Source organism: Sminthopsis crassicaudata, chromosome 2 (assembly GCF_048593235.1).
Source record: "Sminthopsis crassicaudata isolate SCR6 chromosome 2, ASM4859323v1, whole genome shotgun sequence".
Classification (NCBI taxonomy): Eukaryota; Metazoa; Chordata; class Mammalia; order Dasyuromorphia; family Dasyuridae; genus Sminthopsis; species Sminthopsis crassicaudata.
Window position 1 is genome coordinate 552,680,086 of NC_133618.1, and position 17,423 is coordinate 552,697,508.

The 17,423-nt window shown below is 33.6% G+C and overlaps 1 protein-coding gene across 1 annotated transcript in view; it reads right to left on the reverse strand.

Annotated features, from left to right (window-relative positions):
- The window catches only part of MEF2A (myocyte enhancer factor 2A), a 193,744-nt gene that overhangs the window by 139,730 nt on the left and 36,591 nt on the right, over positions 1–17,423 (reverse strand).

Genomic DNA, 17,423 nt, shown 5'->3' on the forward strand with positions numbered 1-17,423 from the left:
TTCTACTTTCCAAAATAAGGTCTGTATAAGTAACATTAAGAACAAAAATTCGAGCCAACTGAATGTACTATATGCAACATTTGAAAGTTGCATCCCAGGAAAAGTGTATTATAATTTTGTATGTGAGATCTGAAATATTTCCTGAACTTCATGGTTTAACCAATTTATTTAAATGAATATGTCAGTTGAATACAATTGTCTACTAGAATTCTGTCAGTGAAAGCTCTATAAGTCCTTTCTTTTTCATAATCTGCATTTTAAGAACTCAATCACTCTCTTCTTTTTGTGTTTTTAAAAGCAAACTTTCAAGCTGCTCTATGATTTGCATCACTACATTATTATAACATTTAAGTTAAAAATTACTTTTTTATCTTGATACACATGAGAATTTTCAAGCAGAGAACTATAAAACAGATAAGATTCAAATATAACAATAGCACTACTTTGAAGTTCCTATACCCAAAGAAATAAAATGGAGAAAATAAAAAAGAGGAAAATATTTATAGTAGCTCTTTTTTTGTGGTGATAAAAAAAATGGAAATTGAGGGACTGTCCATTATTAATTAAAAGAATGGTTGAATTGGTTCTAGTGTATGAATGTTATAGAAAACTATTATACTGTGTGTAATGAAGGGGTAACAGCTTGAGAGAAATTTGGAAAGACCTATATGAAGAACTACCGAAGAATAAAGTGAACAAAACGGGGAAGATATTAATTAAAGATTTTTGAACAACTTAAGAACTCTAATCAAACACAATGACCAAACATAATTCCCTAGTACTCAACCTGAAACATAACACAGACTTCCTGAAAGATGATGGACCCAAAAAACAAAATGAGACATATGTGTGTGTGTGTATGTATATATATATATATATATATATATATATATATATATATATATATATATATATATATATATATATATATATATACACATACACACACACACACACACACACACACACACACCATATGTATATATGTATATGCATGCATGGACACATACATACATATACATGGCCAAAGTAAGAATTTGCTTGACCTAACTACATATATTTGTGACAAGAACTTTTCCTTTTTCAGTTGAATAGGGAGGGAGACAGGTTTAAAAAAAAAAAACAAAAAAAAAAAAAAACCAAAAACCAGATTTTTACCTGTATTAAGATTGTATCTTGTGAGGGTGGAGCCAAAATGGCAGAGTATTGCCTGAGCTCTCCTCCAAAGCCCTCCAAATATCTTTAAATAATGACTCTAAACAATTCTATTGCAGCAGAATACACCAAAAAACAAACATTTTTCCAGCCCAAGACAACCCCAGTCTACAGGAGAGATCTGTTACACCAGGGAAAAAAAGGAATTCTGCCCAGTGCATGCAGTGCCAGCCAAAACCAGGCCCCAGCAAACCAGCAAACAGGCCACCAAGTGACTTGTTACCAGTGGCAACAGTGGCAGTTTCCAGACCTTTCAGCCCATTGATAGTAAAGGGATGGGACAATGATTCAGAGGGAGATTTACATAGGTCTCCTTTGATTACACTAAGGACACAACTCTTTGTCACTGCCTATACTTGGATCATGTGACAGTCCTGGGTCTTAATGACAGTGAAAGGAGCACTACCATAGCAAATACCCCAGTCACAGTCCAAGGGCTGAAAAGAGTGCTTATAGTCAATCACAAACCAGTACACAATACAAGAGAATAGTAAACACATTTCTCCCTAGATGCCAGCTTCTTAAACTGTGGTTCATGACCCCATATGGTGCCTCGTAAGAATGTGTCAGTTTAAAATTATGATTTCATATCAGTAAATATTTGATTTGCACACCTTTTTTTTATATACCTATATCCAGAGTCACGTAAAAATTTCTTGGGGAAAAAAAATCTGCCTTAAATCACACAGCACTTTGAAAGAGTCAAAAATTTAACAGGTTCCAAGAATTACCTCTAAAAATAGCTGCACAAAAAATCTGAAGCTTAAGACAGTGCCCTCTCCACTTGGGAAGCAGAGCCCCACTTGAGCATAGAGGTAAAAAAAATCAAGAAACAGATTGGAAAATGAGCAAACAACAGAAAAATGTCTTACCATAGAAAGTTACTATGGTGACAAGAAAAAGATAAAGAATGTCAAAACTCAGACATCTAAAGCCTCCAAGAAAAATATGAATTGATCTCAGGACAGGAAAGCATTCAAAAAGGATTTTAAAAATCAAGTAAGAGAGGTAGAAAAATTGTAAAGGAAAATGAAAGGGATGCAAAAAAATAATGAGTTTGAATCAAGATTCAAGAGTTCGGCAAAGGAGGTACAAAAAATTCTAAAGAAAATAGCACCTTAAAAATCAGAATAGGTCAAATGAAAAAGGAGGTACAAAAGCTCATTGAAGAAAATAATTTTTTAAAAGACAGAACTGGACAAGTGGAAGCTAATGACTTTATGAGACATTAAGAAACAATCAAAACAAAATTTTAAAAAATAGAAGAAAATGTGAAATACCTCATTGGAAAAATAATTTACCCGATAATTTAAGACTACCTCAAAGTAAAGACCAAAAAAGAGTCAAGAATCATCTTTCAAAAAATTATCAAGGAAAACTGCCCTGATATTCTAGAACCAGAAAATAAAATTAGAAATTGAAAGAATCAATCACTTCATAAAAAGAGACCCCAAAATGAAAATTTCCAAGAATATTATAGCCAAATTCCAAATATCCCAGAAGAAAATACTGCAAGCAGCCAAAAAGAAACAATTTAAATATTGTGGAGTCACAGGATAATACAAGGGTTAGGAGTTTCTATATTAAAGAAAAAAAGGGTTTGAAACATAATATTCTGGACAACACAAGAGGGAGGGTGGTAGAAGAGAGGGCATATTGAAGGAGGAGTGCTAAGTAGCAAAACACTTTTAAAGAAAGAACAGAAAAAACAAGGGATAGGGGAAATGCAGTTGGCAATAGTAATTGGGAAAAGAATTTTGAAATAAGTTTCTCTGAAGGCCTCCTTTCTCAAAAATAATAGGGAAGTAAGTCAAATTTATTTTTTTAAAAAAGTTATTCCCCAACTAATAAATGATAAAAAGATATGAACTATGCTCAAAAAGGGCTATAAAATCATGCATTTCCTTTGATCTAATACCACGACTCAACATGAATCCCAAAACAGATTTCTAAAAAGGAAAAGGAACTATATGTTCAAAAATATTTATAAACAGCTCTTGAGCTTTCTCAGGGCAAAGAATTAAAAACTGAGGGAATGCCCATCAATTGGGAAATGACTAAATAAACTATCATGTGGAATATTAGCCTTTTATGGAAAATGAAAAGTAGGATGCTCTCAGAAAAAAACTGAAAAGTCCTCCATGAACTAAAGCAAAATAAAATGTACTAGGTACAAGGTAGTAGCAATGTTGTAAGATGATCAGCCGTGAATGACTTTGCTATTTTCAGCAGTAAAAGGATCCATAACTACTTCTGAGGGATTTATAATGAAAAATGCTATTTATACCCAGAAAAACAACTGATTATTCCTGATTGAAGCACACTTTTTTTTTTTTTATTAGAGCTTTTTATTTACAAGATATATGCATAGGTAATTTTTCAGCATTAACAATTGCACAATCTTTTGTTCCAACTTTTCCCCTCCTTTCCCTTACCCCTTTTTCCCCAGATGGCAGGCTGACCAACACATATTAAATATGTTAAAGTATAAATTAAATACAATATATGTATACATGTCCAAACAGTTATTTTGCTATACAAAAAGAATCGGACTTTAAAATAGTGTACAATTAGCCTGTGAAGGAAATAAAAAATGCAGGACGACAAAAATAGAGGAATTGGGAATTCTATGTAGTGGCTCATAGTCATCTCCATGAGTTCTTTCACTGGGTATAGCTGTTCAGTTCATTACTGATCTATTGGAACTGATTTAGTTCATATCACTGTTGAAGAGGGACACGTCCATCAGAATTGATCATCATATAATATTGCTGTTGAAGTATATAATGATCTCCTGGTCCTGCTCATTTCACTCAGAATCGTTTCATGTAAGTCTCTCCAGGCCTTTCTGAAATAATCCTGTTGGTCATTTCTTACAGAACAATTATATTCCATAATATTCATATACTACAATTTATTCAGCCATTCTCCAATTGATGGCATCCACTCAGTTTCCAGTTTCTGGCCACTACAAACAGGACTGCTACAAACATTCTTGCACATACAGGTCCCTTGCCCTTCTTTAAAATCTCTTTGGTTAGATTTAAGCCCAGTAGTAACACATGTTTTTAAAAAATTTTTTTTCTTGAAATTTTTTTTTTGGGGGGAGATCTATGTTTTCTTTTGTAACACAACTTTTATAGAAATGTTTTGTATAACTTCACATGGGGTGAGGGTGGGAAAGAAGGGAGAAAATCTGGAACTCAAAAGTTTTAAAAACAAATCTAAAAATTATTTTACATGTAACTGGGAAAAATAAAAACACTAAACATCATAAACTTTTTTAAAGTTTTAAACATTTTACAAGTAATTAGGAAAAAAAGAAAATATTTGAATTTTTTTTTTTTAAAGAATGAGCAGGATGTTGTTCTCAGAAAAACATATAAAGACTTACATGAACTAATATAAAGTAAAATAAGCAGAACTAAGAGAACACTGTTCATAGTAACAGCAATATTGTATAATTTATGTGATATTCTTATTTAGTTTTTCTGGAGGTCTTTAGGCAACTTCGGGTTTCAGTTCAGTAATCACCAGAAGAATAGCCAGGTGTTAAAGTCCAGATCCTTCTATCACTAGGAAAACATTATTTGTTGTAAGATTAAATCAATCATACTAAACTTAGAGAACTATTAAGCACCATACTAAACTAAACTATTGTCTTTATCAATTACACTGACTTAGCACCTTGTAAGAATCCTTGTTTCAAGTTCAGAGTTCTTGTCCATAACAAATCTACTATAAATAATTTAGCTATTCTCAGCAATAGAATGCTCTAAAACAATTCTGTAAAACATAATGAAAGGTGCTGTCTATCTCCAAAGAAAGAATTGATGGACCCTGAATGCAGAATAAAGATATTATTTCTTTATTTTTCTTGGGGTCTTTTGGTCTATATTTCCTTTTACTGAATGACTTACACAGAAATCTATTTTGCTTGTCTTCTCAATGAGGTGGAGAGTGGAAAAAAGTAGAATTTAGAACTCAAAATTTGAAGGAAAAAAAAAGGAATGTTAAAACTGTTTTTACACATATAACTGGGGAAGGGGATAAAATACTAAATAAGAAAAAATTCTATCTTGTTCTGGTCTTCATGACCATCTTCTCTCACATTCTAATTAGTATAGTGAATTTATAAGTATCCAGGATAAAGTAACAGCAGCAATAAAAATTACAAACAGGAACTTATAAGTCATATGCAGACTGTCCACAAGATCAAAAGAGTATAATTTGCAAACTATATCATACAGTAATCAAAAATCATATCCTGACACTATGTGCTTAATCAGAGGAAGCCATACTGGTCTTGATGTCAGGAACTTTTGATTATATGACATGTAAACCTTAGATAAACTCCAAACATCTGCATTAAGAACAAAAGAACACCAAAAGTTGCTAAAAATTTTGAGATGATATGGATATGTTAACTAAGCCCAAGGAGGCAAAGATCAGTACTTGTTCCCTACCAAACCCAATAAAAAATGAGATTCTCAAATGTCTGGTACCCAAAGCATTCACCCATCTCCATTGGGTCCATGCTGCAAAGAGATTCCAACTCTAATGCAAAGTTATAACCCTCTGCTTTCCCCCCTCCACATTCCCCCTTGCTGCCTGCCTTTCTCCACTCTTTCTTATTTCCATACAGTCTGCCTCTATGTCTTACCCATCTCCATACTTTCTATGCTGTTCATCCCTGAACTTTTTTTTATGCCTTACTAAAATGTGATTGAAGCATTGTCATGGTGATTTTTCCCAGAAAATACTAGGGTATGCCTGCCTCATTTCATAATTCCACAAATTAATTAGCAATTCATTAATTGGAAATTTTAATTTAAAAAAGGAACCTATCTATTATTACTCATACTAATGGAAAGAACTGGACTAAACCAAAGTGTGGAAAATGATATATTACTTGGTATGATGGTCAAAGACACAAGAACTATATATTTACCCCCAGCTACATGTCTAAGTCCTAATTTTGGATAGGTCCCAAATGAGCAAGAATAATTCATTTATCAGTGATATAGTTAGTTCACATACCATACACACTAGAATCCCTGACCAAATTTGTCACAACAATTGGATTCTATATTTTTTTCCACTTGAACCAATCTATAATTAAAAGCTTTTCATCAGTTTTACTGTTAAATTTTTAAGTAGCCTAGCAATAACAACACACATGTGCTAGTTATATCTTAAAGAAGCACTAAAAAATGTAAATATTAAGTTAAAAAGAAATTTTAAGATTCCTTGCTGGAATGAGTTGATTTACTTTACTAAAATGTGAGGGAAAGTTGCTATTTAATTTTCATTTATTTCAAAAATCAGCAATACAAAATAGAAACTAATTTTCATGAGCACTAAATCCTATTCAAATTGTGTAAACTTAAAAAATCAATTTGAAGATCAACTTCTAATATATGTCAGGATGCGTTCTCAAGTTTTATTATTATGGGTGGTAGAACATAAAATAAAAATAAACTAGATTTCCATTTGCATATTTACAACTTAGTCCCATAACTGCTTTGTCATTTATGATTTGCATATTTATACCCTCAATTTTATGAAGCAAATAAATGGATGTATCTTTATAATTAAGTTTGAATATGGTATACTTATCTACTAAGCTCATACTCTCTGAAGAACTAAATTATGATAAACAAGAGAATAAAAGGCAATATTATATGGTATATGAACCCTATTCAGAGCTGAAAAGACATGAATTCAATTCCTACTTCTCAATACAAAAGGCCATATCTTTAAAACTATAAAGTGAAAACTAGTTGATGTTAGGAGCTTCTTCAATGGACATATCTAAAACAATAAATCACAGGTCAAGACCAAAAACAAAAAGCCCAAGTTTGCAAAATAGAAAATAGCCATTAAAGGATTGTAATATAATAAAGATTTCCAATCACCTCAATTCAAAGAGATAATATTGCCATGTAGCAGTAAGAGGATGCAGATAACCCTCACCTTTTTTTAATAAACCACATTCAAAGAAACTGTGGAGTCAAACAACCACCACCCCACACAACTTAGAAGCATTTTATCTAATAGTATGTATTAATTTCTTTTACACTTTTAAACTTTCCCATCTTCTGCTTATGGCAGGGAAGAATAGTAATTGAAGTTAAAGAAAGGGGGCTAAAGTAAAAGTAAAAGATGCTTTTTTGTGAAATTAGAAAATAAATGTTGAAATATCAAGGGCCCCCTTTTAAAGTTGCTAAGCACTTATGAGATGGCAGAACTTAGTGAGGCCTAGGGATTCAAATACAAGCAAGCTTATATTCCAATAAGTGGAGGAAAATATCACATAAAAGGGAAAGGGTGGTAATGAGGCAGAAACAGCATGACAATGAATGCCTGAATATACAATCTCGAAAGCAACATAGTTTGGAAATGACTGGGAAAATGAGATAGAGGCCTAGTTCTATGCTTAAAGATATGGTTATATAGAGTATCAGCTCACCTATGAGAGCCCAGGTTGCTTCTAAGAGAGAGTTCAAGTCCAAGTTTTCAAAGGGAGCAGTAAAATAAAGATAATGGTTAAAGTGTGGGCAGAATGGTTTTGAAAGAGGGGTGAGGAAGTGCCAGGAAATCACTTTTTGCTAACATTTATGTCAACAATATATCAAAATAAACACACATATTCAAAGAGCTGAAAATGGAATTATTAGCCCATAAAGCCCAAGGTTCTCATTTTTAAAGATAAGGAAATTAAAGACCAAATAGGCAAGTTAGTAGCTCAAGATTATACATCTATTAAATATCTAAAGAGAAACATTATGTAGATATTTGAAAAAAAAATTTGTGATGAAAATATTTTATCATCATTTATTCAATGTTCAACATGTGCTGGAAGAAAGGTCAGTAGCATTAATGTAAATTTATTTTTAGTAATATTTTCATTTAATACTAAAAAATTAACTAACACCAAATTTTAGTTTTCCCTGGTAATTAATGGGTATGAGGAAACTCATGGATAGTGCTCTACCGATCACAAATCTAGCCAAATTACAAAACTTCTCCTAAATACTACTACTATAAAAATTTCAAGCACACACAAAAAGCTGAAAGACATGAGTGCTTCATAGTCTCTGGTACATTCTCCATTAGAAGAATTGATAAGTAATAAGAGGAAGCATGGTATAGTGGACAGAGAGCTGACTTCAGGGTCAGGAAGACTGGAGTTCAAGTTCCATTTTGAATGCAGACTAATAATCTTATTTGAGAAGTTGCTATGCAGATGGCACAGTAATAGAGAGAGTTCTCTTAATGGGAACTTCTTATAAGAGACCTGGTTAATCTAAAAAGGGTTATTTTATATTTCTGATTGACATCTTTCGCATATGGTGACAATCAGTAACTTTTTATTACATTCCCTGTTTCAGCAGAAGGAAAATTAGACAGGTCACCAATGTTTTCTATAATTAAAAATTTTCTGACCGCCAGTCATTATTGTTTAGTTGTTTTTCAGTTGTATCCACCCTTTTGTGACCCCAATTGGCATCTTCTTGGCAGAGATATCAGAGTGTTTATGACTTCCATTAACTATACGTCAAACTAAGTGACTATGTAGTCACTTAGCAAACTCCTTTCTTTCCATTTGTACCGTCTTTGAAATTTGCTAATGAGTATAGCAGTCCTGCTCTTGGAACTTTGGTGATTAGCAAAATCTCATTAGACAGAACTAAATTTTAATGTAATATCTAAATAATGAGGAATTTATAGGTTAGAAACATATGATATATAAAGAAGATTTAAAAAATAAGTTGGCAGAATAACACATAAAATGATTACAATAATCAATGCAGAGTTTTGTGCATAAGGGCATATTTGTTCCATAAGTTTCTTGTGAAATCATAGCTCATCTAAGAAAACTTTTTCCATTGACACATATTACTCTATCATGAAACTACTTTACATGAAATAAAACCTTTAAAAATTATGTAGAATTACTGCATGTTAGAGATTTCAAGGAACTGTAAAGATCTAATCCAAATCCTTCATTTTACAAATAAGGAAGGTAAGCCTCCCAAAAGTGACTTCCCTAAAATCATGTAGCCAATTCAATATCAAATATAGTATTTAAACTAAGGCCTAATTTCCACATCAATCCTCTTTGCCTTTTATGTTAAGTCCCCTTTCACTACAATGGACTGAAATGCATTTTATACAGAATTTCTCTTAATACAACTCAAAAGACTGAAAGTAGTACAGGATCTGGAGTATAGACCAAATCTTGGTTTCCCTACTTATTATCAATCTAATCTTGAGGAAATCACATATCTTCAGAATCAAAAAGCACTTATTGTCTGTTGGAGTAAACATGTTATACCATCAATCAATTCATATATGTGTCCAGGAAGCAGTGCTAGAAACTATCAATAAATTTATTTAGCACTTTGTATATGCTATGCACTGGTGCTAACTGCTGGGAATACAAAAAAGAGGCAAAAGATAGTTCTTCCAAAAAACTCACAATCTAATGAGTCTAGGAATGTATTAGAAATACAAAGACAAAATATGACCATGATCTGACACATTCATTTAAAAATTAAATTTATTCTCAAGTAAAACTGAATGTTAATATTTTAAGGTCTTGTACAATAAAGATTCTAATTCAACCACAAATTAGACACCTGCTATGTATAAGACATAACAAGCATTAGAGAAAGCACGATACAAATGCTCAAAATGTGGAAAGATTACAATACAAAAATAAATTAGAAAAGCTAGATGCACTAATACATGCAATTAACATTTAAATAATAAGTAGCAAACTTCCAGGAGCTACAATGGAGGAGTAAGAAGTAAATCACTGTAACTTTTCCCATATTTCATATTCATTTCCAAAAGCTAAAACAAATCCCAGAACAACAGAACCAACAAAAAGAAAGATGAAACAATCTTTTATCTTAAGAAACTCAGAAGATTAGCAAGAAAGGTCCATCTCACTCAGGTGAGTAAAAAGGGAACATAGGCCATGACAGAAAGCTCCACCTCAGCAAACGAGGAGGAGATGCTGACCTACAGTGTTATGGAGCAGGCAAACACCAACACCAGGACCCCCCACTCACCTCAGCATAGCCAGGGGAGCTGGCAGACTCTAGCTCTGGGAACCCCGACATGCTTCATTCAGCACAGTCCCAAATGAATAGGCAACCTCCAGCAATGAGACCTCTATGTGCTTCAGCATAGTTCCAGATAAACAGGTAGCCTCCAGCTTGCTACAGTGTAGCCCTGGGGAAATACACAAACGTTCCAACTGGCCTCAGCCATACCACACCAACACTAGAACACTAACTCAGTACTAGGCAAGCTGCCAGAATCCTATGGGATTTGGCATCACTAGACAGGAGGGGGTCTCCCATAGCCCTCACAGCAACATCCTTGCAGTACGTACCAGGTAAACATCCAGGACTTGTAAACCCTGGCAGTGCCCCTTCCACCTCAGGAGCACAGTTCACATTTAAAAGGAAAAGAACAAAACAGATGAGTAAAAAACAACATGAAAGAATCTAAATGATATTATGATGACAGAGAAGATAAAAGAGACAAACTCAGAGGACAACAATGTCAAAACACATTTAAATTGATCTTGAGCCCAGAAAAAAAAAAAAAAAAAACTCATGGAAAAGCTCAAAAAAGAGCTTAATAAGGCAGAAGAATAATGGGAATAGAAATGAGAGTGATGCAAGAAAACTATGGAGGGAAAGAATCAACAGATTAGGAAAAGATAACAATTGGTTAAAAAGTAGAATTGACCAAATGGAAAAGAAAATACAAAGATCTACGAAAGAAGACAATTCCTTAAAAAGTACAACTGGAGGGGGGAGCCAAGATGGCAGAGTAAAGGTAGGAACTCGCCCAACCTCTCCCCAAACTGCTCCAAATTCCTTTCAATAATGACTCTCAATAAATTTTAAAGTGTCAGAACACCCCAAACACAGATTAGAACATTTTTCAGCTGAAAAGAATTTAGAAGGTCAGAAGGAAAGATCTGTGACAACAGGATGGGAGTACAGCATGGAGTTCTAACACAGGCCATACGAGGACAGCCCTGACCCCAACTCCAGGGTGCCAAAATCAGCAATACCAGCACAGAAGTGGTGTAGTGCAGATCTTCTGTCATATAAAAAAAAAAAAAAAAAAAAAAAAAAAAAAAGGCAGGAAAAAACTTTTGTAGCAGAGGAGAAGGGGAGAAGTGAACCTTTCACTCATCATAATTGGCTCAAAAAGGAAATAACATACATATTCAATAAAGGTATGGGGGGGGTCTGTTTTGCCCTATAAGAAAGTAAGAGGGGAATAGGGTATGGGAGGGGGAGAGTGATGGAGGGTAGGCATATTAGGGGAAAGAGTGGTCAGTACTAAGGCATTTTTGAGAGGACAGGGTGAAAGGAGAGAATAAAAGGGGGGAAATAAAGTTAGCAATGGTAATTGTGGAAAGAATTTTGAAGTAAGTTTCTCTAACAAGGCCTCATTTCTCAAACACAAAAAGAGCTGAGTCAAATTTATAAAAAATAAGAGCCATGCCCCAACTGATGAATGATCGGATAATGTGACTTGTGCCCAAAGGTCTGTAGATTCATGCATATCTTTTCACCTAGCAGTATCACTGCTTGGCATGAATATCAAAAGACATTCAGGGGAAAAAAAATACATACATATATATATATATATATATATATATAACTGGTCAAATGGAAAAGGAAGTTCAGAAGCTAATTAAGGAAAACAATTCCTTAAAACTTAGACTTAGAGAGATGGATTCTTAGAAAATAGTGGAGATCAATAAATTTCAAGCTCTCCAGATTGCCCCCACAAACAGAACAAATTTGTCCCATATGGTGAATATGGATAAGACTCAAGTGGTGAGTCAAGACTAGGGGCAGACAAGGGTCCTCCTAAACAGATCAAAGAGATCCAAAGAAAGGCACTGGAAATTAAGCAGTATGAAGTGCAAATACCTCCAGGCTAGCTCCACAGAAACACCAAGTAGGGACTCTGGGAGCTAGCTGGGTTTGGCCAGAGCCTCTGAAGGAACCATTAAAATTTTCACCTCCTGGACAGGTTGTGGAGTTTGGGATCTGGGAAAACTGGAGGAAACTTGGCTGATTAAGAATGCCAGATCCATGGGTAAAACAGCAAATCATAGACACAATTAATAATTTCACCCAAGAGAATGACAACAATGAGACAACATACCAAAATTTCTGGGATACAGCCAAAGCGGTAATAAGGGAAAATTTTATATCTTTAGAGGTTTACTTGAATAAAATAGAGAAAAAGAAGATCAAATTGGGCTCACAACTTAAAAAGCTAGAAAACGACCACATTAAAAATCCATACTCAAATACTAAACTTGAAATTCTAAAATTAAAGGAAAAATTAATAATATTGAAAGTAAAAAACTATTGAATTAATAAAACTAAGAGTTGGTTTTATGAAAAAAAATAATAAAATAGATAAACCTTTGGCAAATCTGATTAGAAAAAGGAAAGAAGAAAATCAAATTGTTAGTCTTAAAAATGAAAAGGTAGAACTTTACACCAATGAAGTGAAAATTAGAGCAATAATTAGGAGTTACTTTGCTCAACGTTACGCCAATAAATTTGACAGCCTAAGTGAATGGATGACTCCCTTTCAAAATGTAGGCTTCCCAGATTAACAGAGGAGGAAGTAAATTGCTTAAATAGTCCCATTTTAGAAAAAGTAATAGAACAAGCTATTAATCAACTCCCTAAGAAAAAATCCCAGGACCAGATGGTTTTAATGTGAATTCTACCAAACATTTAAAGAACAATTAACTCCAATGTTATATAAACTATTTGAAAAAAATAGGGAATGAAGGAGTCCTACCAAATTCCTTTTATGACACAGACATGGTACTGATACCTAAACCACGTAGGTTGAAAAAGAGAAAGAAAATTATAAACCAATCTCCCTAATGAATATTGATGCTAAAATCTTAAATAAAATATCAGCAAAAAAGATTACAGAAAATCATCCCCAGAATAATACACTATGACCAAGTAGGATTTATATCAGGAATGCAGGGCTGGTTCAATATTAGGAAAACTATTAGCATAATTGACCATATCAATAACTAAATTAACAAAAACCTTATGTTCATCTCAATAAATGCAGAAAAAGCATTTGATAAAATGCAACATCCATTCCTATTAAATACACTTGAAAGTATAGGAATAGATGGACTTTTCCTTAAAATAATCATTAGCATCTATTTAAAAACATCAGCAAGCATCATACGTAATGGGGATAAACTGGAACCATTCCCAATAAGATCAGGAATGAAACAAAGTTGCCCACTATTACCATTACTGTTCAATATTGTATTAGAAATGCTAGCTTTGGCAATAAGAGTTGAAAAAGAGATTAAAGGAATTAGCATAGGTAATGAGAAAACCAAATTATCACTCTGAACCCCAGAGATTCTATTAGAAATAATCCACACCTTTAGCAAAATTACAGGATACAAAATAAACCCACATAAGTCATCAGCATTCTTATATATCACTAACAAAATCCAACAGTTAGAGTTACAAAGAGAAATTCCACTTAAAGTAACTGCCGATAGTATAAAATATTTGAGAATCTATCTGCCAAGGAAAGTCAGGAACTATATGAACAAAACTACAAAAATCTTTCCACACAAATAAAGCCAGAGCTAACCAATTGGAAAAATATTAAGTACTCTTGGATAGATTGAACAAATATAATAAATATGACAATACTACCTAAACTAATCCATTTATTTAGTGCTATGCCAATTAGACTCTGAAAAACTATTTTAGTGATCTAGAAAAAATAACAACAAAATTCATCTGGAAGAACAAAAGTGCAAGACTTTCAAGAAAACTAATTAAAAAAAAAAAAAAAATCAAATGAAAGGTGGCCTAGCTGTACCAGATCTAAAACTATATTATAAAGCAGCAGTCACCAAAATCATTTGGTATTGGCTAAGAAAAAGACTAGTTGATCAGTGGAATAGATTAGGTTCAAAGGACAAAATAGTCAACCTTAACGTCTAGTGTTTGAAAAATCCAAAGACCACAGCTTTGGGGATAAGAATTCACTGTTTGACAAAAACTGCTGGGAAAATTGGAAATCAGTATGGAAGAAACTAGGCATTGACCCACACTTAACACTATGCACCAAGATAAGGTCAAAATGGGTTTCATGATCTAGACATAAAGAATGAGATTATAAATAAATTAGAAGAACATAGGTTAGTTTACCTCTCAGACGTGTGGAGGAGGAAGGAATTTGTGACCAAAGAATTAGAGATCATTATTGATCACAAAATAGAAAATTTTGATTATATCAAACTGAAAAGTTTTTGTACAAACAAAACTAATGCAGACAAGATTAGAAGGAAAGCAATAAACTGGAAAAACATTTTTACAGTCAAAGGTTCTAATAAAGTCCTCATTTCTAAAATATATAGAGAATTGACTCTAATTTATAAGAAATAAACCCATTCTCCAATTGATAAATGGTCAAGGGATATGAACAGACAATTTTCAGATGAAGAAATAGAAATTATTTCAAGCTATATGAAAAGATGCTCCAGGTCATTATTAATCAGAGAAATGCAAATTAAAACAACTTTGAGATACCACTACACATCTGTTAGACTGGCTAGGATGACAGGGAAAAATAATGCTGAATGTTGGAGGGGATGTGGGAAAACTGGGACACTGATACATTGTTGGTGGAGTTGTGAATACATCCAGCCACTCTCTAGAATGATTTGGAACTATGCTCAAAAAGTTATCAAACTGTGCATACCCTTTGATGCAGCAGTGTTACCACTGGGCATTTATATCCCAAAGAGATCTTAAAGAAGGGAAAGGGACTTGTATGTGCAAGAATATTTGTGGCAGCCCTCTTTGTAGTGGCCAAAAACTAGAAACCAAATAGATGCCCATCAATTGAAGAATGGCTGAATAAACTACGCTATATGAATGCTATGGAATATTATTTTTCTATAAGAAATGACCAGTAGGAGGATTTCATAAAAGCCTGGAGACTCATATGAACTGATGCTGAGTGAAATGAGCAGGACCAATCAGGAGATCATTATATACTTGAACAACAATACTATAAGATGATCAATTTTGATACACGTGGCTTTTTTCAACAATAAGATGCACCAAATCAGTTCCATTTGTTTAATAATGAATAGAACCAGCTACACCCAGTGAAACAACTCTGGGAAATGAGTGTGAACCACTACATAGCATTTCCAATCCCTCTGTTTTTGTCCGTCTGCATTTTTTATTTCCTTCACAGGTTAATTGTACACTATTTCAAAGTCCAATTCTTCTTGTGCAGCAAAATAACTGTATGGATATGTATACGTATATTGTATTTAACATATACTTTAACATATTTAACATATTGGTCTACCTGCCATCTGGGGGAATTGGTTGGAGGAATGGGGGGAAAAATTGGAACACAAGGTTTGGCAATTGTCAATGCTGAAAAAAATACCCATGCATATATCTTGTAAATAAAAAGCTATATAAAAAAGAATGGCAGATCCAGCCAAGGCCCAAGGCAAGAAAGAGGCAAAACATAGAAATGCGAAGCAGGTTCCAGGTCAGAGGGGAAAGCTGAAGTGAACCATAGAAACATACTATTAGAACAGGGAAGACCTATTTTCATTTTCTGAGGAGGACGATGAAATAAAAAAGTCTTCTTTCTTCTACCTCAAAGAGTAACATTAAATGGCTCCCTGCCCAGAGAGAATTAATTTATAGAACTCAAAAAACAATTTAAAAATCAAGTGAGAAACATTGAGGAAAAACAAAAAAAAAAAAAAAATCTAATAAAAACAAGATTGTGACCAAAAAAAGTTATTCAACTAGAAAAGGAGATATAGAGTCTTAAAGACAAAAACAACTCTTTGAAAATTAAAATTGGCCAAGGGGAAGCCAGTCAAGCTGTAAGCAACCAAGAAATAAAAAAATAATATAAAGAATGAAAAAACAGAACAGACTATGAAACATAAGAAAAACAGAACTAGAGAATAGATCAAGAAGAGAAAATGTAAGAATAATTGGACTACCTAAAAGCTGTGAACAAAAAAAAGGACCTTGACACAATAATGCAAGAATTTCATATGCATTTAAGACAGCTTATGGATTGGTTTACAAATATTTTGCCTTCAGGTGTTTTTGCATTGAATTTGACTTTGCCCATACCATTGGCATTTCTTATAATCCTACTAGTAAACTCATTACTGCACAGACTATATCCCCAAGATCTTCTCTTCTAAACAAGAGAAGGGAATTTTGGGATATGCACAAGATGTGGCAATACATATATGTGATTGCTTGCAATTTTTAAATTTCGATTTTATATTTTTAAACACTTGATTTTACAGTTTTAAGTTATTTTGATTTTATATTTTTAAGTTATTTTGGTTTTATTTTATATTTTTAAGTTATTTTGGTTTTATATTTTTAATCTATTTCAGTTTTACACTTTTAAATTATTTTGGCTTTACATTTTTAAATTCTTTGCATTTTACCTTAGCAATGCACTTCGGGCATACACAGAAAGTACAGCTAAGTGACAGACTAACTTTTGTCTGAGTTTTGTTCATCTTTTTGACAAGAATTTTCCTTCCACTGTGATGTGGAAAGGCCTGGATGGCATTTGGAAAGGCCCAAGCTGGGCCAGGGTTTGGGGCCCCGGGTACATTCCTTCCTAGGTGCAGATCTAGCAGCAGAGGAGTTGATCCTCACCAGAGACATTTGTGAACTGGGGATCCAAGAGAAGGACCAGACAACAGCCCAGAGGGACCAGACAGATGTCAGCAGCCCTCCAGACACTGATAACAGCAATGTCCCTCCTGACCATGACACCAGAGACAGCAGACACAGTTTCAGTGTAGCAGCTGAAATGGACTGTCTTGGGTGATATACAATATAAAGATTGTAAATGGACAATGGGCCTGCTTGCTTCTCCCGTGGCTACTTGCCATATGGTGGTCTGGGGAAAGGCTTTTGCCCTATGCTTTCTATTGAAGGACTATGCTTTTAAATTAGTGGGTGAAAAGCCAACACACCCACCTGCCATTGTTATTGAGACAATGTTACTTGACATGACTTTGCTTATATGCATCTGTGAAACTAAAATTGCTCTAGAATTGTGAAAAGTGCAATAGA